The sequence below is a fragment of the Acomys minous genome, assembly GCF_964271855.1.
Source record: "Acomys minous genome assembly, chromosome: 14".
In the NCBI taxonomy this organism is placed as follows: domain Eukaryota; kingdom Metazoa; phylum Chordata; class Mammalia; order Rodentia; family Muridae; genus Acomys; species Acomys minous.
The window spans coordinates 27,883,955-27,908,514 of NC_140496.1; the positions used below are offsets into that span (position 1 = coordinate 27,883,955).

At 37.2% G+C, this 24,560-nt stretch overlaps 1 protein-coding gene across 5 annotated transcripts in view; it reads left to right on the plus strand.

Moving 5' to 3' along the window:
* The window catches only part of CDH8 (cadherin 8), a 386,819-nt gene that overhangs the window by 198,607 nt on the left and 163,652 nt on the right, over window positions 1-24,560 (plus strand). The gene's annotated exons all lie outside the window — the stretch shown is intronic.

The window sequence follows — 24,560 nt, forward strand, 5'->3', positions numbered from 1 at the left end:
AAAAAAGGAAACAGAGAGAGAAGGGCATCCTTTCCAAGCACACACATTTAGAGTGTACATAAAGAAGATGAGTACATTTTTGTTTGATTCTATGCTTGTTTTAGAAAAGACTTTGGAGAGAGGTAGTGGCTGCTCAAAGGCTACATATATTTCAGATATAAATTAGTAATGGACAATCAACTAAACTTATATGAAACAAGTAAGTGCTGGTGGTTTGTGCCAGTGCTTGAATTCTTGTTCAATCTCCATGCTAGATAAAGTAGCTATTTAAACATATACCATTCAAGATAAGATTGCAAATATTCTTGAGTTTAAGTGGCATGGCCACAGTGGTACAGGTGACAAATGCTTGTTATATATAGTTTATAGTCAATATGTATTTGACAAATTGATGGATGAATAAATTGATGTGTAAGTAATGAGAACCTAAAGTGATTAATTTTACCTGTACTGAAATTTAAACCTCCCTGCACTATTGGAATGCTCTAACTTGATAATGGTGATGAAGAGGACATAAGTTAATTTTAAACTCCTAATAAGACTCTGCTCAAGATTTACAGATCTGCACCCACAGTGACAGCCATGCCTTCTCAGATTTGCCAGTGATGAATTCTCCTTCTCTGTAAGCAAGACAGCTGGATGCTTATGTAAATATAGACACAGTTATCTATCTATGTTCCTGTTTGGAGTTTCCTGTTTGAGACAGAGTCGATGGACTAAATCCTGTGATCACATTAACTGTCTTAAAATTATAAAACAACAACAACAACAAACAAAAGTTTTAAGGAAAAAGAAAACCAAGATCTGAGTCTGTCTGCTTTCAAACTATCCAACTGCAAAATCAGGAGATTGTATAGAAAGATTAAGATAAAGCAAAGATTCTGAGTCCAGGGTGTGAGAGAAAGACACTAAGTGCTCTGAAGATGCTAATAATTAAGATTCAATTACTATTGCCTTTCACCTAAGCCATACATACATAGTCATCTTCTCCACTATCAGGAACATGATTATGTGGGGTATAGACTGAACTGGCTTCTGTGGTCTCTTCCCTATACAGATCTCATCCTAAAGGACTGCATATTTTCTGCATATTGTCTAATTGTTATAAAAAATAGTAAGGAGAGAAGATGATAGAAATTTTGCTGTTATTATTTGTTTGATGGAGCTGAATTTTTATGAAAACAAAGTAGAAAATTAACAGAACATTTTTTGAATAACTAGGCTAATCAATTTAATTCCATCTGGAGACTGGTGATTTAGAAATATGTTCCTTTGGGGAATCTCAAACTATTCCTACTTCCAAAAAATGATCAGTCTCAATCCAATCAGTCCTTCCTTCGTCAAAATAGTTTTAAGACATTGTAGTTCAGCATATTATTCTGAGTATAATAACTGTAAATATTATACCTCTCATAGGTAGGAAATTATGCACTCATGCATAATGAGATATTTCTACTTCAAGCTGTGTTTGTGTGCTATACTTAAGTATACATATGTATGTTTTGGTGACTCTACTTGTATACTTGGAAGCCATAGGATGAGATCAGAGGCCCTTCTCTGTTTGTCAGGCCCTTCCTTACTTGAGACAGTGTGTCTCATGGGACCTGAGACACATTGTGCTTACCTAGCCTGCCAACCAGAAACAGAGAGGGAGCCTCCCATCTCTACCGCCTCTACTCCAAGCCCTGTGGTTACAGGTGTATGCAGCCTCACCCTGACTTTCATGTTAAGTGTTTAGTGGGATCTGAACTCATGTCATTATGTTTTTGCAGAAAATACTGAGCCATTCCCCACTTGTCTACCCAAAGCTGTTGAATAAGTATTTCTAGAAGGCAAACTTATTCTTCCAACATCATTGTACCTGCTATCATGATGAGAATTAGTTGAGTGGAAAAAATGTCAATGAGTTCTCATGAGAAAGGACTGAAAGGCATTCAGCTACGTAAAATAAATAAGAAACTGAAACAAATATATATGAAGGGTCATATTGGAGCCCTTTAAACAATTTGCTGTAACATTTAATTCACCTTTAAGAATGGTAAATATGAATTCTTTATTTCAAACTTGCATTTTATATGAACATGAGAACCAGAAACTTAGAACTCAATAAATTTGAGATTTTAACCTATAAAAGGTTAATAAGGTCTATAGTGTTAAAACATGTATTTATCTACATATATATACATACATAAAACATATTTAATTCATGGCTATAATTTTATGATAGGTATATATGTACATGGATAAATAGGTAATGTATTATATGTATTAAATATACTTGGAGATTTTCGTTTAAAGTTTTTCTTTGTAAGACAGAAGGCCAGTGGAACTTCCCTTTGCATCCTGTTAATTTTAATATTAATGCTGTAGTATGATTTATTCTAGAGGCCACCATTGTACTGACACCTATGAAACACTTAAAGAAGAAATTGAAATGGCCTAATTGCAACGAACATAACTTTGAAGGATTAAGTTAAACAATAGAATGCACCTCAAGTTTTATTTCCCTGCTCTCAGTCTCCACAGAATATAAGTTAACCGTTCCAGACACAAATAGGAATAATAGAAAGCAATATGTGCCAGACCTTGGGCAGTAAAAGCAGATAAAGCACTTGGTAATTGCACAGGCTGGAGCGAATCTTGGCTGATCCTCAGGCCCTATTCTGCAAAATGGGGTCAAGGAAATAAGTGGCCTCATAAAGTTTGCACAATCAACTTTTCTCTCTCTTTAGAATTCACCCAGAACATTTGAATTCAGATCTGACTGAATATCAAAAGTAACACCTTTAGCAATCATACTTTGATAGACTTAAAAATTTCACACAAGTTCAAGAATATTAAATAGAAATAGTCATATACATGGACTATTTATAATAAGTACTGGAAAAAATGTTTACAAATTCAGTACCAACGTAGGGCTTATTCTCACCATATAATTTCTGGAATTATTCTCTGATAGTTAAAAGGACATAACTCCATCCTCTTCCGTGTTCTATTTCCTCTGCACTGATTATACAAAATTGCGACAATAAAATATTAGAATCACCACAGTAGAATCTATTTTGAGATGACATCATTTTATATAAGATTTGAAAATATCCTCAGGAGAAAATCACTGTTGGAATGAGAATTTGTCTTATTTTTGTCACATCAAACCTTGCCATGTATTTCTAACAGCATGGCAACTACTTACTTAAGATTTCACTTAAAGCAACTGAAAATATGGAAGAAGGGTGGATGTGCTTGTATGTGTTACAAATAAATACCTTATTTAAACAATGCTGAGCCTCTGTGGTACGAACTGTATCTGAGAGAACAGATTTTAAGGAATGTCAATATAATTAATATGATATAATATTACTGGTTGAAGTATAAAAAGCATATGTGATCTTCTTTCTGAATCTTGAAACTGAGTCAGGCTTAAGTTATGCATCTATATTCCATAATATCTCTAATATATGCGATATCTCAAGTATATGTGATCCCACTTTTTTATTTCTTACGAGTGAAGGACTATAGGTATATTTCACGGTCCTAATGGTGTTCCAATGGAATATTCAGGATATATAACACATAGTTTACACTCTACCCCTTGAGATCTTGACTTCTCACAATTAATCTTCACTTAAGGTCAGAACTCATATCACACACTTGGATTATTCATACTTCAGTTTTGCCCACACTGAGATAAAAATGTATTGATAATTTAGTCTATTCGCTTTTAAATGAATTCTATGTGATGGCTTACCCAGTCTCCTTGAGTACGTCTTGATTTTGCATTTTCCCCTCACCACTTATAGTTTCTCACTGACAAAGGGCTCTCTTCTTCCACATTGACTGCGAACACTTGTTTTCGAGTCAATTACTTCATTTTTTCATTGCAACCATTTCAATAAAAGTCAAGATGCTGAATTTTCACTTGTGCAAATATTTATATAAGAAAGAATAAGCACAACACTAATTTAATTCTATGATCTTCAGAATGTTTCACAGGCATAAATTAATTAAGCCATGCAGTTCTCTGTTAAGTATGGTAGTGTCGCTCAAGCTTTGGAGCATTATATGCCCAGAGTTTTCAATCACAAAGGTGATGAAGTGGGAGCTATCAGCTTAAACCTCTCTACCTCTTCTGAAAGGGTCTGGTGGTGAGCATTAGAGGTATGCATTTATTTCCACATGGAATTTCCATCTTAGTCCATTTGTGCTGCTATGACAGAATGTCCCTTGCACCAGGTAATATAAAAAGAGCAGCATTTTCCATCCAGCATAGGAGATTGCATAGTCCAAGATCAAGGATCTGGTATGAGGCAAGAGTCTTTGTTGCTACACTATAGGCATCACACATAGCAAGACAAAGCAAGGGTGAGAGGGAAAGGCAAATAGGAGCCCAATTTGTCTCTCTTTAAGAAATAGACATCTGCAATAACAGCATTAATCCTTTTTGGAGAGCAAAGCCCTCATGACCTAATCATTCCTTAAACGCCTCACCTCTCCATGCTGTTGTGACTGCAATTATATTTCAGCATGACTCTCAGAAGTCGTTTAAACCACAGCAATTTCTTAGAAGGGGAGAGAATGCTCTGTCTCAACACTGGAAAGTCTAAAATTTTGCATGGCTTACATCTCAGGCTTTCCAGAAACTGAATCAACATCAATAGAAAAGTCAATTTGTTCTTGTTTCTTCCTCTACCAGTGGAATACAGTGGAAGAACAACTTTGATGATTGTATAAGGGAGAGCAGGAGTGCCAGCCAAGGGTATTTATTATTTTGTGAAGGCTGGTGAGAGGAAGAAAGTGATTATAGTGCCGTTTATTTTTTTACAAATGATAAGAGAATCGATGAAATCAAGTGGCTTCTGTACAGTCACACTGTCTGTACTATGCAACCAGAAGAAACTGGTTGATGGCATTCTGAGTTTAGAGCTATGCTTTTTGCAACATTGAAGGGTGGAAATCAGTTCTAAATAATATAATGACATTAAGCTGCACAGGGAGCTGTAGGCAAAGCAGTGGTCATTTGTTTTGCAGTAGGAAGGTTTGCAAGAGGATATTTACAGCCTCGGATACCAAATTTTGATAGAGTAGGGCCGGCAATGTAGATGTAAAATTTAGAAGAAAGGTACGTATAGAAAACAGTCTCATGTGATTAATGTTATGATAGCATGATATGACCCAAGCTATCAGTATTCAAACACAACAGCTTGGACTTTCAGCTGCTCAGCAATGGATTTATCTTTTCAATGTGAACAGGCACAGGCCTCTGACTTATTCCTTATTTGTTTGTTTTGAATCACCATTCACTATCTCAGTGACTGTTTCATTAAAGATGTTCTCTCAGTGTCATGGTTTGGAATGGCATAGTCCAAAGTTACACAGAGATGAAGAAATAAAGTGGACAGATGAAAGTAACACGACTTTCCTCCTTTTTCCTGCGGGGCCATGTCTAAGAAATTAAGCATACAGACTTTCACAGATTTAGTGCAGTATGAGGAACCACTAAGAAGGGAAAAGTTGGCTCCTTTGCCGGTTCCCTATTTTTTTTTCTCCCCTTAGAACTTTTTGTACATGAAGGCTACTTACACTACTTAGGAATTCACCCCTAGTATCCCCCTTGATATAGCAGGTCATTTGCATCTACAAAGACTATGGGACTTAAACATGTTTAATGCCTCTAACTACATAAGCCATCAATAAAACTAAGTTCAGAGTTTGAGAATACCAAACGATTAGATAAGCAGCTATGAAAAGAGTCGTGAAGGGAGTTATGCAGAATCAATGGATACTTTAGGGGTAATGTTTACCATTTACCCCAGAGACAAAAGAGAAAATGTCCTTTAAAGTGGTGCTAGACTTCTCTACAATCTTTCTCTATCTATGATATATGTTTTGGAATCTTCTATATGTTCTCGTGCAATGTACATATTTGTGATGGATAGATTGGTGAAAAAAGAATTACACCTCATGGGGTGTTATTGGCATGGAGGCATAAAAATGTGGATTCCAACATCATTACTTTGCAATGGTAACTTAAGTACATTTATTATGTGGTAATTTAAGAGGGTAGGAGAATCATGCACCTTCATTTTTTTCATTTCATTCATTGGTCAATTTAACAATTTAACAAGATGATACTGGTGCTCTTTATTTTAAAATTCATAGAAATCATGACTGAAACATAAGTGGGAAGAATGGCGGAAATTGCACTGTTCATAAACTGCTTGGTACAGAGGCATTGGGCTCTGAGTTCATTCTTCGGCAAACATATAAATGTTCATGCATAGAAGTGTGCTTCTGCAATCCTAGCACAGAGAAGGTAGCTGCAGGATGGTCTCAGGGACATACTGGTCACTAGTCTAGTCAAGTTTATGGGCTTCCTGTAGAACTAAATTAGAGAAAAGTCTTGATGCCAACCTCTGCTCCCCATATACAAATGTGAACACATTATAGCACACATAAAGTTAGATACCCTCACTTTCCAAAGGCATGTCTTAAAATTCTCTCTAAAGAAAAATGTTATGTTCAGCAACATACGTACTGTTGTTGACCATCATTGCTTTGTCTATATCATATGAACTCTCCTGTGTGTGGCAGTCATGCAGAGACACAGGGGTTCCCTATTGAGGCAGTACTTTTATGCAGACTTGCACAGTATAAAATATCTTGTGCAAGGTGTGACTGCAAGTTTCTCAGAAATTGGTGGCCTGCATTCTTTGTATTCTAAGGACAAAAAAATGAAATATAAATGTCCACACCCCAAATTTGTTATTACAGCAAACAACTAAAAGGCTGTAAGAAATACAGTGCCAGACACCTTGAAGATATTTGTTGCACATGAATCTCATGCAAGGTTCTCAACCAAGTATCATTTTGACAAAAGAGGATGTGACTAGTGAGCGTGTATTGAACTTAAAAGGAAGTGATGTTTAGAAATGGCTGTACTCTATTATTAATTTTGACTTGTGCTCACATATCAGATCTGTATTCCTAAAACATTTATCTTCACTTAGATTCCTTGGAGCAAAGTCATCTAAGGAAATGTTTGTCAGAGAGCAGGAAGAGGATGAAGTCTGGATTATAAAAATGTGGGTCACTCTCAGGAAGCTAAATAAATTCCGCTTTTTAAAAAAACATAGAATTAAAAATAAGGTCAACCTATTTATTATAAAATTAATTTTAATATAATTCATAATCCATTTAATGTGTTTGAAGGAAAGGCACTCTGGTATGCTCTACATTGTTCACTATGGGACCAACAGGCCTATAAGTACTTGCTTTTCCTATCTCCCTTCGCAGTAACTCTGTTAACAATCTCATGTGTTATACTTTTGTGTTTTTACTAATTTTGCCTCTGGCTTCTCTCAGGAAGGTCAAGCTCAGCCTCTTGTTTGTACAAGTCTGATTATATATCAATCCTGGAAGGACATTGATCTTGTCCCATATATTTGCCTCTTTGCCATGTATGGTAATCTTAGCTGGACTTCCGTAACCACAAAATCGTAAGGAATCATAGTAAAAATTTTGTTTTAATAACTAAAAACTAATGATAACGATTGACCTTTACAGAATATGTTTTTATACATGCACATCATATACACATCTCCAATTTCTTTCTCTGCTAGGTAAGTAGCAGAGATGTATTTAACAATGTATTTAACAAATGAAAACATTCACAGCAGAAGCCACTGAATGTGGAAGCCAGCCACCCTCCAACATGGAGCTCTGTCAACTGTCATACACTCACTGCATGGTAGAGCCATCTTGCCTCTAGTTCTCAGTGTCTTCCCAGCACATGATGACATGCTTTATCCGCAGGAGATGCTCCATGAGCACAGGTAAAATGACATGGTCCTTTCTTGTGAGGTTTTAATCATACTTCTCTCTCTTTTTTTCTGTTCGAAATAGATCTGGAATTTTTGTTGTTCTGCTCCTTTTTTTTTAAATATGAAAAACGTTAGCTCTCTGAGTACCAGTGTTATTTAAAAACATACAAAAGAAGAAGAAAGACTACAATAACTAAACCCAGTGATGAGAGGGAGGAGGGAAATGTGGGGTGGTGGTGTTATAGCAAAAACTAATGATGTCCTTTGCACAGATTCCAATCTGATTAAATGGGAATCACACAGCATCGCTGTCTGAAGAGGCATGAGGAGAAGTGGCAGAGGCAGATCTACTATGAAGGACAGTGCTGAGGAGAGGAGGAAAGTGGCTAGGCCTGGACTAAAGGGACCCTACGCTCCCAAAGAAAAGTGTAGGAGGAATTCTGAGTACAGATCGTTGAATGCAACAAAGGCCTCCTGGATTGAAATGAAGAGAGTGATGAGGAAATTACTTTAGATGAGGGTACCTCTAGATCGTAAAGAAACCGGTTGTCAAAATTTGTCTCTACCATGTCAAATACCACTTAGTATTTGAATAGAACCTAGATAGGGGAAGGAAGCGGCAGAAAAAAATTTTAGGTCATTTTTATTCTTAATTTCTTACTGAGGGCAATCTTGGCAAGTGATTAGCTCATCTATGACACCTTGGCTGCAGCTTCAAGAACAGAATAAAACACCCTTTAAAAAAAATCTCTCAGTGGCAGTCCTGTGGTAAAGCAGTAGAACCAGATTGTTTCCCCAAATGGTTAATGTTGTCATGTAAACAACATGTATATTATAACATGATCTTAGTCACACTTTTCTCCATTATGGTATTGATGCCTAATTACAATGTTTTTAATCACTAGTTAAACACTTTGCGTGTTTAATATTCCTCTTTAGTTATTAAAAAAGAACTATACACTAATGACCGTCTTCAGGTAGCAAAAAAATATTAGAGGCTCAAGGTTATTAAGACAGTTTCCCAGTGATTTATAACAATGTAGGTGGGGGGGGGGAGGTCACAAATCAACTCCAACATGAGATACCAAATCTATGCTCTTAAAACACTTTGTCCTACTTGTCTATATTGGCAGGCTGTGATCAATACATCATGGCACCTCTGATTGATATTTAGGACAACAGAATGCCTTCAAATCATGAGAATAAGAAAAAGTTGCTTAGCATCTATTTTAAGTATCTATTTTACTCTATAAATTGTTAGGTGCTATTTTAGAAACTCTCAGATGAGTGTTTCTCATATTTACTGTTACTATTGCTATGGAAAAATACCATGACTAAAAACAATGGGGATGAGATGGCTTTTCTGGCTTGGTCTTCACATACTAGTCTATCACTGAAGGAAGTCAGGGCAGACAATCAAGCAGAGCTGCAACGTTGAGGCAAGAACTGCTCCAGGGGCCATGGAGAGCTGCAGCTTAATGGTTTGCTCCTCGTAGCCTTTTCCGCTTGCCTTCTTATAGAATGCAATTCCACCAGGCAAAGGGTGGACTCCATCTGCAATAGGCTGCCCCTCCCTCATCAATAACTCATCAAGAAAGTGGACTGCAAGCTTGCCTCCAGGCCATTCTTATGGATGCATTTTCTTTCTTTCCTCTGGAAGAATAATATTTTTATTGATTCTTCAGGAATTTCACCTCTTAAACTCCAATCACAGGCACTTTGCAGTCCTTTCATATCTGCCTCTGCTAGTCCTTGTGAATTAGTTCCCCGCACAAAAATATTAAAAATAAAAACTATTTCAATTTGTGTTGTCCATGTATTTATTGGACTCTGGTTAAACTCTCAGTAGCCATGCCCCTAAAGTCACAGTCATAGGGGAGGGGAGTAAGGGGAAAATAGGAGGCAGGGAGGATTGGGAGGGGATAACCATTGAGATGTAATATGAATAAATTAATAATAAAAAAGAAAATTACACTCGTTTTCTTGGGTTTCTGTCTCTCACTGTACTCTAGGATCTATCAACCTGACATAGAATTAGGCAGAATAATTGACATAAAAACATTTTAAGATATAAAATCTAAGCGATTCTTTGTTTTGTTGTTGTCATTGTTTTGTTGTGATTTGTATTGTTTATTGCTTATTTGGTTGCTTAGTTGGTTTTTTTTTTGTTTACCTCAAAATCTCAGATTGATAAATTTTACAGATATAAAATATTTTGCAAACTTAAATGTCCCACAGTTTTTATCAACTCAAACATTTTAAAAGTTTAGTCTCTGTGAAAAATCCAAAGTCTCTTTTAAAAGAGATCTTTTAAATATTCAAGATCTCTTTTAAAAATTCAAAGTCTCTCAACTGTGGACTCCTATAAAATAAAAAATAGGTTAAATATTTTCTTTCTTCAAGAGGGAAGAACCAGGACACACAGTCACAATCCGATCAAAGCAAAGTCACACTCCCAGAGTATAAGTAATTCAATATTTAATGTCTAGAATTCTCTCGTGATCTTCTGGGCTCCTCCAAATGCCCTGAGTCACTTTTCAGGCTTGCCCTTAACAATGCGCACACACAGAGCCTGTTTTCTAAATTCAGACCGCCTTCACATCACCACTAGAGCTGTTCTTGACAGTCACTGAATGGTATTGACGTCTCCAAACTACTATGGTCTTTTACTACAATTGGGATGCAATTTCTCCTGTAGTCTCTCCCATGCTCTCTTAATGGTGTCAAGCTTTACAATTTTGCATGAACTGGGCTTCCAACTGCTACTGAGGCCTCACTTTCTCCACTCTACTCTCTTGGCCTCTCACAGTAGCAAGCCTGGGCAGCTTTCATGAGCCCCACATGCCTTCAAAAACAGTAGCAGCTTGATGATTCTTGCAATACCAAGTTTGGCTGGCAACTATGAGGTACAACCCTGGCTACCTCTGGAACACAGCTTTTGTGCATTGACTGTAAGGAAATATTTCCCAAAAGATTTCACCTAAATGATGTTAATATATTCTTTTATATTTAAATAATTTATGCAGATTCCGTCCCAATTGTTATCCCCTCACTAGTATCATCCTGCTCCCCACTCCCTCCCTCTTTCATGCTATTCCCATGCCTTGGACCTGGGACAGAAGGGGACCTCTTACCCCACCATATGATCTCAGACTATGAGGTCTCATCTGGATACCCTGCTTACCCTTCCTCTGAGTGCCATCAGGCCTCCTTACCAAGGGGAAGTGGTCAGATAGGGGGCACCAGAGCTCATGTCAGAGGCAGTTCCCACTGTTCCAACAACCATGGAGAATGCACTGTCCATTGCCTAGATCTGAGTAAGGGGTCTAGGTTTACTGAATGCATTGTCCTTGATTGGTACACTAGTTTGTGCAGGCCCTTCTGGGTCCAGATCTTCCCTTCTTGGTGGTCTTCTTGTGGTGTTCCACAGCCCTCTGGGTCCTTCTATCTCTGCATTCTCCCATACCTCTCTCACTTGGAATCCCAATAGCAAGTCCCAGCGTCTGTCCCAATCACGCGTGCTGAGTGAAGACTCTCAGAAGACATCCATGTTAGGCTACTATCCAATTATAAGGGAATGCATACCATGTGTATCTTCCTGGGTCTGGGTTAACTCACTCAGGATGATCATTTCTAGTTTCATCCATTTGCCTGCAAATTTCAAGATTTCTCTGTTTTTAATAGCTGAGAAGTGCTCCATAGTATAAATGTACCACAGTTCCTTTATCTAATCTTTGACTAAAGGGCATCTAGGTTGTTTCTAGATTTTGGCTATTACGAATAGGGCTGCTATGAACGTAGTTGAGCAAATGTCCTTGTTGTGTGGTGGTGCACTATCTTTTGGGTATATTCCAAGGAGTGGAATAGCTGGGTCTTGAGATAACCCTATTCCCAACTTTCTGAGAAAGCTCCAGATTGATTTACAAAGTGGTTGTAAAAGCTTGCATTCTCACCATCAATGAAGGAGTGTTCTCCTTTCTCCACATCCTCACAGGCATGAGCTGTCACTTGAGTTTTTTATCTTAGCTATTCTTATAGGTGCAAGATGGAATCTCAGATTCATTTTGATTTGCATTTTTCTGATGACTAAGGATGTTGAATATTTCTTTAAGTGTTGCTCAGCCATTTGATATTCCTCTGCTGACAATTTTCTTTTTATCTCTGAACCCCATTTTCTAATTGAGTTATTTGTTTTGGTAATGTTTCATTTCTTGAGTTCTTTATATATTTTGGATATTAACCCTTTGTTAGATGTAGGGTTGATGAAGATCTTTTCTCAGTCTGTAGACTGTAGCTTTGTTCTGTTGACAGTGTCTTCTGCCTTACATAAGCTCCTCAGCCTTATGAGGTCGCAATTATTAGTTGTTGATCTTAGAGCCTGGACTGTTGGTGTTCTGTTCAGGAAATTGTCTCCTGTGTCAATGAGTTCAAGGCTCTTCCCCACTTTTTCTTCTAACAAATTTAGTGTCTCTGGTTTTATGTTGAGATCATTAATCCAGTTGGACTTGAGATGTTAATATCTACTTAATCAGCACTATTTCTTTGTCCAACTGACCAGCATTGATTATCTTAGAAAAGCAAAGATTTTGCACAATAGTTACTGTCTCTTGTTAGTCACATCCAATTCTTCAGATCCAGCTGACTAGACACCACAAAATTTTCACATAAATAGCCCAATAGAGTCTTTTCTTCCTCTGAAATTTTACAAGTCAGGTCTCCATCATCAGCATTGTCTACAACATTCATATCATCTAGGCTCCTACTGAACTTAGCTCTCAACACTCCATGGCTTTTCTAGATGAGTGTTCCAATTATCTTTCACAATCCTCCCTAAATTAATGTGGTCAGGTCTGTCACTGCAAAATGCCAGTCCTAGTACCCAAATCTATATTAATTAGGATTATCTGAAGAAACAGAATTTACAGAACACACACACACACACACACATTCATTACAGGCTGTGGTACAGTTAGTCTACTTAACCAATAATGGCTGTCTACCAAGGCAAGGGCCAAGACTCTGCTTGTTTCTCAGTCCTTGAGGCTGAATCTCTCAACTGGTCTTCAGTATATGCCAGAATCCTGAAGAAGTAGGCTCTAATGCTAGTGAAAGAACAGACTTGTCACTGAAAGAGAGCACAGGCAACAAGAACAAGCTTCCTTCTTCCATGCCTTTTATACAGGCTGCAAGCAGAAGCTATGACCCAACTAAAAGTGGAATTTTCCACATCAAAATATCTGCATTAAGGAGCGATGATGTTGTTGAAGCACCCATAAACTATATACTCTGCTTTGTCTGTTTCTATGCTTTGTCTGTTCTGTAATTTACCACCCTTATTAGAATATGCTATATATGGAAAAACTATTCTCAATAAACCATATGTTAAAATGTTTTTTTTTAAATCTGCATTAGAGCTATATATTTCCACCTGAAAAGATGTGGATTGAAAGTAGGTCTTTTGTGTCTGAAGACATGGCTCAGCAGTTAAGAGCACTGAATGCTGTTCCAGAGAAGCCAGGTTCCATTCCCAGCACTTACTTGACAGTTTACAACTGTCTGTAACTCCAAGATCTGACACCCTCAAACAAGTAAAACATCAATGCACATAGAAATAAAAATAAATAAATTATTTTGTAAAATATATGTCTTCTCACTCCAAATTATTTTTATTAATTTATTCAGATTACAACTCAATTGTTATCCCATCACTTATATCCTCCCATTCCTTCCTCCCTTCCGCTTTCACTATATTCCTCTCCTCTAGGTCTATGACTGAGGGGGAATTTCTCCCCCACTATATGGTCATAGACTATCAAGTCTCATCTTGGTAGCCTGCTTATTTTTTCTTTGAGTGACATCAGGCCTACCCAGCAAAGGGAGGTGGTCAAATATGGTGCACCAGAGTTCATGTCTAAGTCAATCTGTGCTCTCTATATAACTGTGGAGAATGTCCTGTCCATTGGATAGATCAGAGCAGGGGGTTGATGTTTACTACTTGTATTATCCTTGGATAGTGCAATAGCTTGAGCAGACAACCCTGGGCCTTGATCCACCCATTATGATGTTCTTCTTGTAGGTTTCTAGGACCCTCTGGATCCTTCTCTTTCCCCATCTCTTGTATTTGTCTTACCTAGAGTCCCAGTAGGATGCCCTCACATATATCCCAATGTCCTGGTAACTGAAGACATTTATGGGACATACATTTTGGGGTAGTGCCCCATTATAAGTAAATATAGACCATATGAGTCTTTCTGCTTCTAGGTTAACTCACTCAGTATGACCATTTCGAGTTCCATCCATTTGTCCACAAATTTCTGGATTTCTTTGTTTTTAATAGCTGAGTAATATTCCATAGTGTAAATGTACCACAGTTTCTTTATCCATTCTTCAACTGAGGGACATTTAGGCTGTTTCCCGGTTCTGACTATTATGAATAAGGCTGCTATGAACATGATTGAGCATATGTCCTTGTTGTGTGGAGGAACATATTCTGGATATATTCCAATGAATGGAATATTCCCAGTTTTCTGAGATAGCACCAGATAGATTTCCAAAGTGGTTGTATAAGCTCACTCCAAATTATTTAATTAAGAAAAAAATAACTGTCATAGGTGTACGCAACCGTGTGGACTTTTATTTAATTACAAATAGTCAATTTGAAAATCAAGAATAGGCATCACACTGTTTTTACATCTGTTTTATAGATAAAAGAGACAGTATGTCTTCTTCAGTTTTCTCCTTTTGTACGTATGAGTGTTTTGCCTGCATGTGTGCTTGTGTACCGAGTGCATGTCTGGTGGCAACAGAGGCTGTAAGAGGGTATTGGATCTCTTGTAATTCAAATAACAGACAACTGTGAGCCACCTGTGGGTGCTAGGAAAGAAACCTGTGTTCTCTAAAAAGCAGCAAGTACTTTTACCTGCTGAACTATCTCTCCAGCCCCTGGATTCTTTAAAAGTAACAAAATTTGACAATAGTAATATATTTAATTTCTTCGCCTTTCTACACATAAAAATGTCAATTTTTCTTTTTATTTATTCTTATCTTATATTATATCCTAACTGCAGTTTCCCTTCCCTCCTCTCATCCTAGTCTCTGCCTGCCCAGCCCACCTTCCCTTTCCCCTGTACCTACCCCTGCCTCACCTCTCCTCAGAAAAGAATAGGTCTCCCAAGGACAACAATCCAATTGGCATAACCAGCTATAATAAGACCAGGCACATTTCTCACATCAAGGCTGCATGAGGCAACCCAGTAAGAAGAAAAGGGTCCCAAGGGTAGGCAAAATGATAAGAAATGGCCCCTGCACCCACTAATAGGAATCCTAAAAGAACACCAAGCTATACAAACCATAAGATATATGCAGAGAACCTAAGTCAGACCCCATATGGGCTCCCTAGTCTCTGTGAGCTGAATTAAGTCACAGCCAGTTAACTATTTGGGCCATGTTCTTGTGGTGTCCTTGATCCTTCTGAATCCTCCAATCCTTCTTCTGCTTCCTTAGTATGACTCTGAGCTCTGCCTAATATTTAGCTGTGGGACTCTGCATCTGCTCCCATCAGTTGCTGGATGAAATCTCTTTATTCTCTCTGATGACGATTATGTTAGGCTCCCATCCCAGCACATCATGCAGGCATGAGAATCTGTAGTTTGGAGGTTTTTCTGGGTTGGTTTGTTTCCCAATCCCTCCTTTGAAACTTTGCCTGGTTACAGAGGATGGCCTGCTCAGACTCCATGTCCCCCATCGCTAGGAGTTTTTGCTACTGTCACCCTCGTAGATTCTTTGGAGTTTCCATTGCACTAGTTTTCTACCTTGCTCCAGAAATGCCTCAGAATTCCAGTAGTCTCTCTCGTATTCTCTCTATCTTCTTCTTGACCTGATGCCTTGTGTTCCCACCCTGACCTGCCCCAGTTCAACTTTGAAATCTATTCTATTTACCCTTCCCAAGAAGATGGAGACTATGTATCTGAGAGTTGAAAATAGTCTCTAAATTTATTTTAGACTCATGTTGGAATCCTAGATTCATCTTTTTGTGAGAGAGTTCAAAACATGTCCTTTCTCTTGTGTACAGTCCTTCTGTTCTTATCTACATCAGTTCAGAATGCACAGATGAAAACATCCAGTTTCATAGCGACTTTCACATTGCCTTTGTGAACCACCCTTACCTATTTAGTATATAAGTAACTATTGGAATTGTGGCTTAAGGAAAGATTCCACTTGATTGAGGAGACCCTGGAAATATTTTTATTTAGGAGAAAAGAAATTTCCACCTTAATTCTGAATAGGAATAATTACAAGTATTTCCATATAACTCAAAATTATCCATTTAAGTAGTAGCAGCTATTGCTAGTCATTTGTTGACATTGAACATTGTGGTATGTGCAGAATTATTTAACAGAGGATTTAAATATCTATGATAGCAACAAACCATACCCTAAACTCATTGTGCTTGTTTTATTTATCAATGCAGAAATGGGTTTTGATTGTTAATACATTTGCTAGAATTTTGTATGCTATTCCATATGGATATGGACATAGACATGGCTATTATCTACACCGTAGGATAACTAAGAAGCCTTGGTTTCTTTTTTTTTTTTTTTTTTTTTTTTTTTTTTTTTTTTTTTTTTTTGGTTTTTTGAGACAAGGTTTCTCTGTGTAGCCTTGGCTGTCCTAGACTCGCTTTGTAGACCAGGCTGGCCTCGAACTCACAGCGATCCGCCTGCCTCTGCCTCCCGAGGAAGCCTTGGTTTCTTAATCTAACTACATACTCCATGACAAAAATAGGGATTTTACATGCAAGAATGCAAATTTTATGCACAGAGATACTTGAATGCTTCTTAGTAGTTTTACTTAAAAATTTCCAGGTTGGTCTCTCACAAATGCATTCAAACACAGTGCCACAGGGTAAAGAGGTTAATACACAAAAAAACACATACCTCACAATGCTTTGGTGGCTTAGGAGTGCCTGGCTAGACAAACAAGCTCCTGAGCATGCAGCTGAAATGCTTTAGCCAAAACGCAGTGTATTATTTCATTCATATTTTGTAGTCCAAGCCATAGAGACTAAGATGTGGTTCCTTGTTCAGTCACAGACTATACAACCCTGTGTGAGACTTTATCAGCAGCTGTGTCACATACCAAACTTCTACTGTTCGCCAGATACTAAATGTTCAAACTCCCCAAAATGAATTGTTTTCCATAAGCTGTTGATGGATACCCTAGATGTTAAACCTATGTACTTTTTCCAGATAAATAAATAGACATGAGGCCTCAAATGTAACAAGTAGTAGAGTGTTGGTTGTTGTTAAGACATCCATATCTCAAAATTATTTTCATAAGTTCATTATCAACTAATTAAATTAATAAAGTATTACTGTGATATGTATCCTATCAGCACCACCTCCCATTTTGAGGACTCCTGATCATTTTTGCAATATTGTTAACACCACACCATGTATATTGTGATTGCTATTTAATAACCTGAATGTCAGGTATCTGGATAAACAAAGAGAAATCTCTGAGTACTACAGTATATAATGCAGCCATCTCACCTCATCCTCCTTGTTGTTCAACGTTCACACAATCTGAAGCTGTGAATGAGTTTTCTCATGCAATGAAAAGGTCAAATGTTTGACCTTGGAGGCACTCAATGGCCTTCTAACAGCATCAGTAGCTCTGGTCTTGGAAACAGGAGGACTATAAGTATGTATCAAGAGTGTGCATATTCATAAAGGAATCTACAAGAAGCTTGAAAAAAATCTTCAGTTGTTATTCCTCCTTTGGCTTTTTCCTTCCTCCTCCATTTTGTTCCTCTTTGTCTTATTTTCTTCCCCGTTACAACTACTGAAGACCTATTTTGTGTCAGAAATTTTTTATGTTTTGGGCGTATGGGGATGAATGAGATATGGCTTTATATGTGGTAATTTGCTCTCAGGACAGATTGAAATGGTAAAAGCAGTAATGAAGTAGAGACAAAGCAGAAAATTAATTGCTTTAAGAAAGTTCCTAGCCAAAAGTGCATAAGATAAAAAGGAAGAAAGCAATTAGTTCTACCTGGAAAGGCTTCCTTGCTGATGAAACATCAGAGCAAACTCCGAAAAGATTAATGGACATTAAGAGGTACAGTAAAAGGAAAGAATGGAGTAGCTGCGTTATCCACACAGACTTGTAGATACGTAAACTGTGTACCAGTTCTGAAGAAAAGGATGAGGCCAGAGTCTTGGAATAATGTGCTGTGAATAGAAATGCACAGAAACATGTTTAACAACATACCATTTGTAAAAATTTGATCGTAAAAGAAAAATCCTTTTGTTGTTTTTGTTTAAGTTAGTGAGGCATATTTATACCTTAAAGTGTGTTATTTTGTTAAGATTATTTATTTATGTCAATTACATCACTGAATTAATAGTTAAATTGTATTTATATGTATATTTATGTATGTAAAGTACACACTAAGATGTGTGTGATTTAATATGTTTATCTTTAATGTATGTGCATATTTATTGGTATAAATGCAAAATATGTCTTTCCTTACATATATCTATGTGTATAGCATGTATTTAATATTTCAGTAAAAGCATTATGTCCTTACTTCTCATGCTTTAATAGTAAAACCTAAGCTCTTATTTTTAAATTTGCAATATTCTACATATATGATATGCACACTTGAAGGAATTTCTTATCTTTCCAAGGTCACATGACTCATAATTCTTTCAAAACAATCTCTCATATGTTAGTGCTGAGCCCGTTCTCTGAAACATGAACTTCTGCGTTTCCTTTCCCAGGATAGAGAGAAACAGGGCTCAGGTGACTGTAGCTCCTCCCACAGAACATGCCAAGCCACCTTTGTATGTATTTAACTCTCAATATGTACATGCATATTATAAAATACACAAATCACAACATATATTAATTCTAAGGAAAACTGAAAAATTGTTCTATGCATTTTTATGTTGCTAAAGAATTTTTACAATGCAGTTGTTACTGCTGGCATGATATTTCAATGTCTTTGATCAGTATATCTTTTCCCATTGATACAATATTTCCCTATTATTTATATTTAAATTATCTTACCTTGATAATAATGTCTTACAAAAATCTGATAATACAAACACAAATAAAGAGAGGAGAAATAACTTTCTTACAGAAATTTGTTAGTTTCAAAAATCTGAGTTAAAAAAATAGGATTCTGATTCCTGGCTCATTTTACTTCTTTGATTTCTAATGATTTCATTATATTCTTCATATTATACCAGATAACATGGTATTTCTAAGTACCCAGGTTACTGCATGTAAACCCCTAACTCCACGCCCCCCAATAGGTTATCTCTAGATTGCTTATAAACAGCGTATGATATAAATGCTATGTGAATACATGCTACATTGTATAACTTAGGGAGTAACAGCAAGAAGTAAAGTGTCTAAGGATTCATTACACACCCAATTAAATATATTTTAACCCATAGTTTTTGAATCTTTAAAAGCAGATGCAGTGCCATAAATATATAGATAAAATCTAGTCAATTACATCTTTCTGTTTTGTCTATCTATCTATGTACCTATCATCTATCTATCCATCTATCATCTGTCTACCTATCTCTCAATCTGTAAGTTATTTCTTATAAAGGAAAAGAAATGCAACATTATTGAAACCTTACAGGCTGACACATTTTCTAAGGTATTTGTCTAAGTGTCCTTTTTTTCTTCATGACCTTATTGTGCAGGTTAAGCATTTTCATGAAACCAGTTTTGAGTAATATGGTAGGCAAGTATGATGCATGGTCTCTCGTATATTTTTGGCCTTTATAACTGGCAGCATGTAGCCCCAATCACATACCCAGCAAGAAGAAACAGTGCAGAACAGGAACTCTGCAAGAACTTATCTCCCAGGAATCTGTGCCACTTAACCTCGTAGTGAAAGGCCCTCTTTCACAGACAGTGAGATAATAATTGCACATTGAATCAGCAAGGGCTTCTGGGGATAACAAAGGTAGGGGTTTTATAACTGGGATAATGTGTTCAACAAGATGCATTCAAAAAAAGGAGTCTAGCGCAGCATTTTATATCAACTGCAATCTCTGTGCAGCACAATCTGGGAGACCCGCGACGAGTGAATTACAGTAATCAGCCTTCAATATGACAAAAGACTTAATCAGCATCTCCTTGCCTTTCTCATGAAGCCTCTCAATCTGGTGAGATCACAGAAATTATAAAAAGAAGTTTTCAAGATGGATACAAAATGCTTCTCAAATGATAATGTTAAAGACAATGGAGATGCGAGGTGGGGGAAGCACATACAAGCTTTACATTTCTGAGATGTCTGAAACAAGATTCTAATCAGAAGCACTCCCTCAATGGTGAGACATAAGGACCAGCTGCTTAACATAAGGGAGAACTTAGGCCAGTCTCAGATTCCTTACTCTGAAACTTTGCCCTAGGGAAATCTCTATTTGATTGAATAAAGAAAAGGTAAAACCATGTCTTTTAAGTAGCAGAGAAACAGGCACAGGTCCCGTGGATAGCATGGTGTTCAATACAGATTGCAGAGGGAGATTATATCTTTTTCACTTTAGCCCACTGCCAGGGTTCACTCAACTCTCCACCTTCCCTACCTCAACACCCCAATGTCAGTTCCAAGGATGCTTGGAAATAATTCATGGTGAATAAGTGTTCTCGTTAATTATTTGATTAGATTAGATATTTTTAAAAATGGAGTTCCAGGGGAATTCTTTTAAAGGATACTAGTTCCGGCCTCTACTGTGAACCTAAGAAACGAGCCTTGCAGATTGGAGTAGGACCCATGTGTTACTTAGGTTGCTATTACCTCGGTCAGAAACAAGACAGAAACAACCCAAAGGGAAGAATCACTGATTCTGGTACACGTTTCAGAAGTTCAGTACATGATTTCTTGCCCACTCATACTAGGGTAGACCAACATGAATGGCATGGGTAGGAAGAAGCTGTTAGAGTGAACAGGGGACACAGGAAGCGGAAGGACCATTAGACCGTGCAAAACCTCTCAGTGGAACACTCTGACCTACATCATCCAGATAGTTCCCAGCTAATACAGTTTGTACCACTTCTCAACAGAGTGAAACCACCAGGAATCAGGTACATAGCACACGATCGTACTGGGCCTATTTTCTATCTGAACTGTTACTACCAACTTCTTTTCCTCAATTAAAAACCCAATTGTGCTTGACCTTTCTCAAACTTATAAAATATTAGGGCCCTTCATTTCTCAAGGACAGAAGTTTACCCTGGGGACGTCTTGTGATTTAAACAAAGTTAGAAAGTTGCAGAAGAGGATAAACCTAAACTTTAGAGATAGTACTTATCTAAAATTTATATTAAAAAATGGGAACAAAGGTGCAATAAAATTATTGTATTAACTCTAAGTTCTCCTGGAATTTTTATAGTGAGAAAAATTACTTTTATTTACCATGAAATGATTTCTCAAACATATCATGACAAGCAGAAGAGAAACTGTATGTGAGAAGTAGGGAACATTAAGAAGTACAGAAGAGGCCAGGAGTGGTGGCACATGCATTAAATCCCAGTGCTCAGGGAAGCAGACACAGACAAATGGCTGTGAGTTCAAGGACAGCCTAGTCTACAAAGTGAGGCCAGGACAGCCAAGGCTACACAGAGAAACCCTGTCTGGAAAAACAACAACAAAAAAGAAGTACAGAAGCAGTAGGTGAAAGCAAGCATGAGAGGAAAAGATAAGTTCAAAATAAAATCATAGATAAGTATGAAAATACCAGAATTAAACCCCTTACAATCCAAGCTACAAGAAAAAGAAAATAAGAAAAAAAAATCATATCAAGGAAATTAACTAGCTGGCCCAGAAGAAAGCATTTTGTCAAACACTATTTTTAAAAATTACAATCTGTAATGTGTTTTCAGGTTGCAGTTGAATCTTAAATGTGCATGACCCCTTGAACAGGCAGCCACACATGGAAAACATGTGACTATTAGAATGTGAGTGCACATACAAAGACTACTGCCCATTGGCCAACGTAATTAAAAAACAGAGACATGGAGTTTATATCTTGGCAGTACAAAATGCTTAAAAATCAACAGGCGTTTTCGAATTACTTTGTCCCACATAAAGGTTGTAGGGACCTCTTATTTCTTTAAAATCAAAAAGCATTTTTGAATTCCTTTGTCCGACATAAAGGTGGTAGGAAGCTCCTATTTGCCTTATTAAAATCAAAGCCAGATCCTCACAGGCAGTGCCAGTGAAATGAAGATTTATGTCTCTTTTACTGTCCATATGTCCAACTTTTTGAACTACAAATCTGAGAAGCAAAACAGCCTACTCTAATTATTCACTTCCTGCTTTATGTTTGATGATATAAAGCACTAAATAGTATTTTTTTTAATAGAGAAGATTCTGTCTTGTCAAAAAGCATTCCCAAACTGCTAATTTTGTGATGAAAATACGGGCCAAAGCTAAAGAGTTTCTTAATGCAATTTCAACATTTTATTTTAGAAGATTATCAGCATCTTGGTTTGCTGTGGACATGAAATGACCTATCCTTTGAATAGGAGTAAAAATCTCATGTAACATGTATAGCAATGACTCAATACAAAAGACAAATGAGCAGATAAAAGGCACTAGCAGTTTCTACTACACTGCCTTTATAGCCACAGGGTAGCTGCAAAGAAAGTTCTAGAAATTCTGTCTTGGATTTTGTAATGAATTGCTGCTAGTACCGAGGTTAAGATTAGAGGCAGTGGGCTCAGGCAGTCTGTTCATTATACAGTTTGAACTGAAGCCAATTACTTGTGTTGTGTGTCCTGAAGAAACCTTGGAGGGAATCCCCACTTACTTTAGCAATCAGGAAAGTTACTCCCAACTTCTAAGAAGAGACGATAAAGAGCAAAGCTGCTGAATATGAAACTTTCCGACATGATGTTACTGAGCTATTCATTTAAGGTGGTATTCTCGTATGGATAGGTTCTTAAGTACCCTGGTTCTCAGTGACCCAGCCTCTAAACTATAAAGCAAATACCTCTGAACTGTTGCTATCTGGGGGGTGGGGGGGGAAATGACATTCTGTCACTGCAGTGTTGAGCCTTTGGATTAGAAAGTGACCAAATACTCACTATATTTTAGATTGTGTGATTAGGAAGAACATAACACAGGAGCTTCTGATCAAAGGGCGACTTGGTTAATGGTGATCACAGATCTTCGAAGCATCCAAAACTGCCAACACAAGTGCCATCATTAACAACCTTATCCTTGTGGGAGTAAGAGAGACAATGCGATATTAGACAGAGCTTTGCTATAGCGACATCTATGAGTGAAAAGAGAAACAGAGTAGCCATTCCTTGACTATTTAGTTCTGGGAATGTAAAAACACCTCTGACACAAACTTAAACAAATGTATTGGAAACAGAAAAGCATGACACTGAGCAGGGAATGGAGCACAGCAGTAGAACTTACCTATCAGTGTTCCTATGAGTGAAAAACAACAAACAGCAGTAGAAAAAGGAGAAGGAGAAGGAGGAAGAGGAGGAGTGTTATAGGATCTTTGATCTCAATGTGACTCATGAAAATTTGAACTGTAGAAATCTAGTGTAGATCCAATTGTGATCCCTGAGGTTTAACTGAAAATTCTTGTTTCTTGTGGTTGAGCATTAACAAACACTTTTAATCCAAGAACTTTCTGTTTATTGTAAACAGGTGATTAGGGTGTGGTTCAGCCAGCCTTACACACACCTTTAATCCAAGAGCTCTCTGTACACAGGATTTAATAAAGTTAACCCTAAGTCAAAAGGGGGAGCAAGAAACCAGCTGACAGGGATTAAAGAGTAGGAGGGACTTTGAGTTGAGGGTATTTAAAAGAACATGTAGCATGTAGAAATAGAAAGGGCTTCTAGACTTTAGTTTTTGACACTTATTTGGGTTTGGGATTTTTAGCTTGGCTCTTAGCTTTCTCAGTTCCATGGCCTTTAGCTACTTGGGCTTTGAACTAGCAAGCCTTTGGCCTTGGTTTTTTTGTTTGTTTGTTTGTTTGTTTTGTTTTTTGTTGTTGTTTGTTTTTAGGTTTTGTTGTTATTTTTGTTTGTTTGTTTGTTGTCTTTTCCTCCTGGGCTGTCAACTGAGCTAGTGTCTTTTGGGGCCTTCTCCATTGGGACATGCGCTGAGTAAAAAGTTAAGCTGGGTGCTTTCTCTGCCTCTCTCAGCTAGCAGGTTTTTCACCACAACATCTGGCTGTGCTCCTGAGTCTTTATTGGTAAAAATAGAAAAATCATGGATTTTCAATTAAAACAACAGTGGAGAAGGATGGGGAGAAAGAGAAGATAAGGGCAAAAGATGTAGTACGGTCATGATAATAAGACTTTTAGGTGCTGGAAAGATTTGGGAATTAAATGGGTTGGATATGTGTCACTTTGTGACTGTTTAACTTGTGGTACATTTATATGATGGAAACCTATGTACCACAAAACAAGCCCTAAAAGACATCCATTGTGTAAAAAAATGAAATGTGAAAAAAAATTATAGTATTCTATTTACATTTGTGGTTACACATTTATACGCACATACACACATAAATACTAAAAATACAATGAACTTGGATTTGGGCAGAATGTGTCCTATATTTATCAATGAACAAAGGTATGTGAATAGATAGAGGACTATGTAAAGATATTTAAAAATCACTTCAGGCATAAATAAGCACATTTTGAATTTTAACAGAGTATTAAAATTACCAGTAAACAAATATA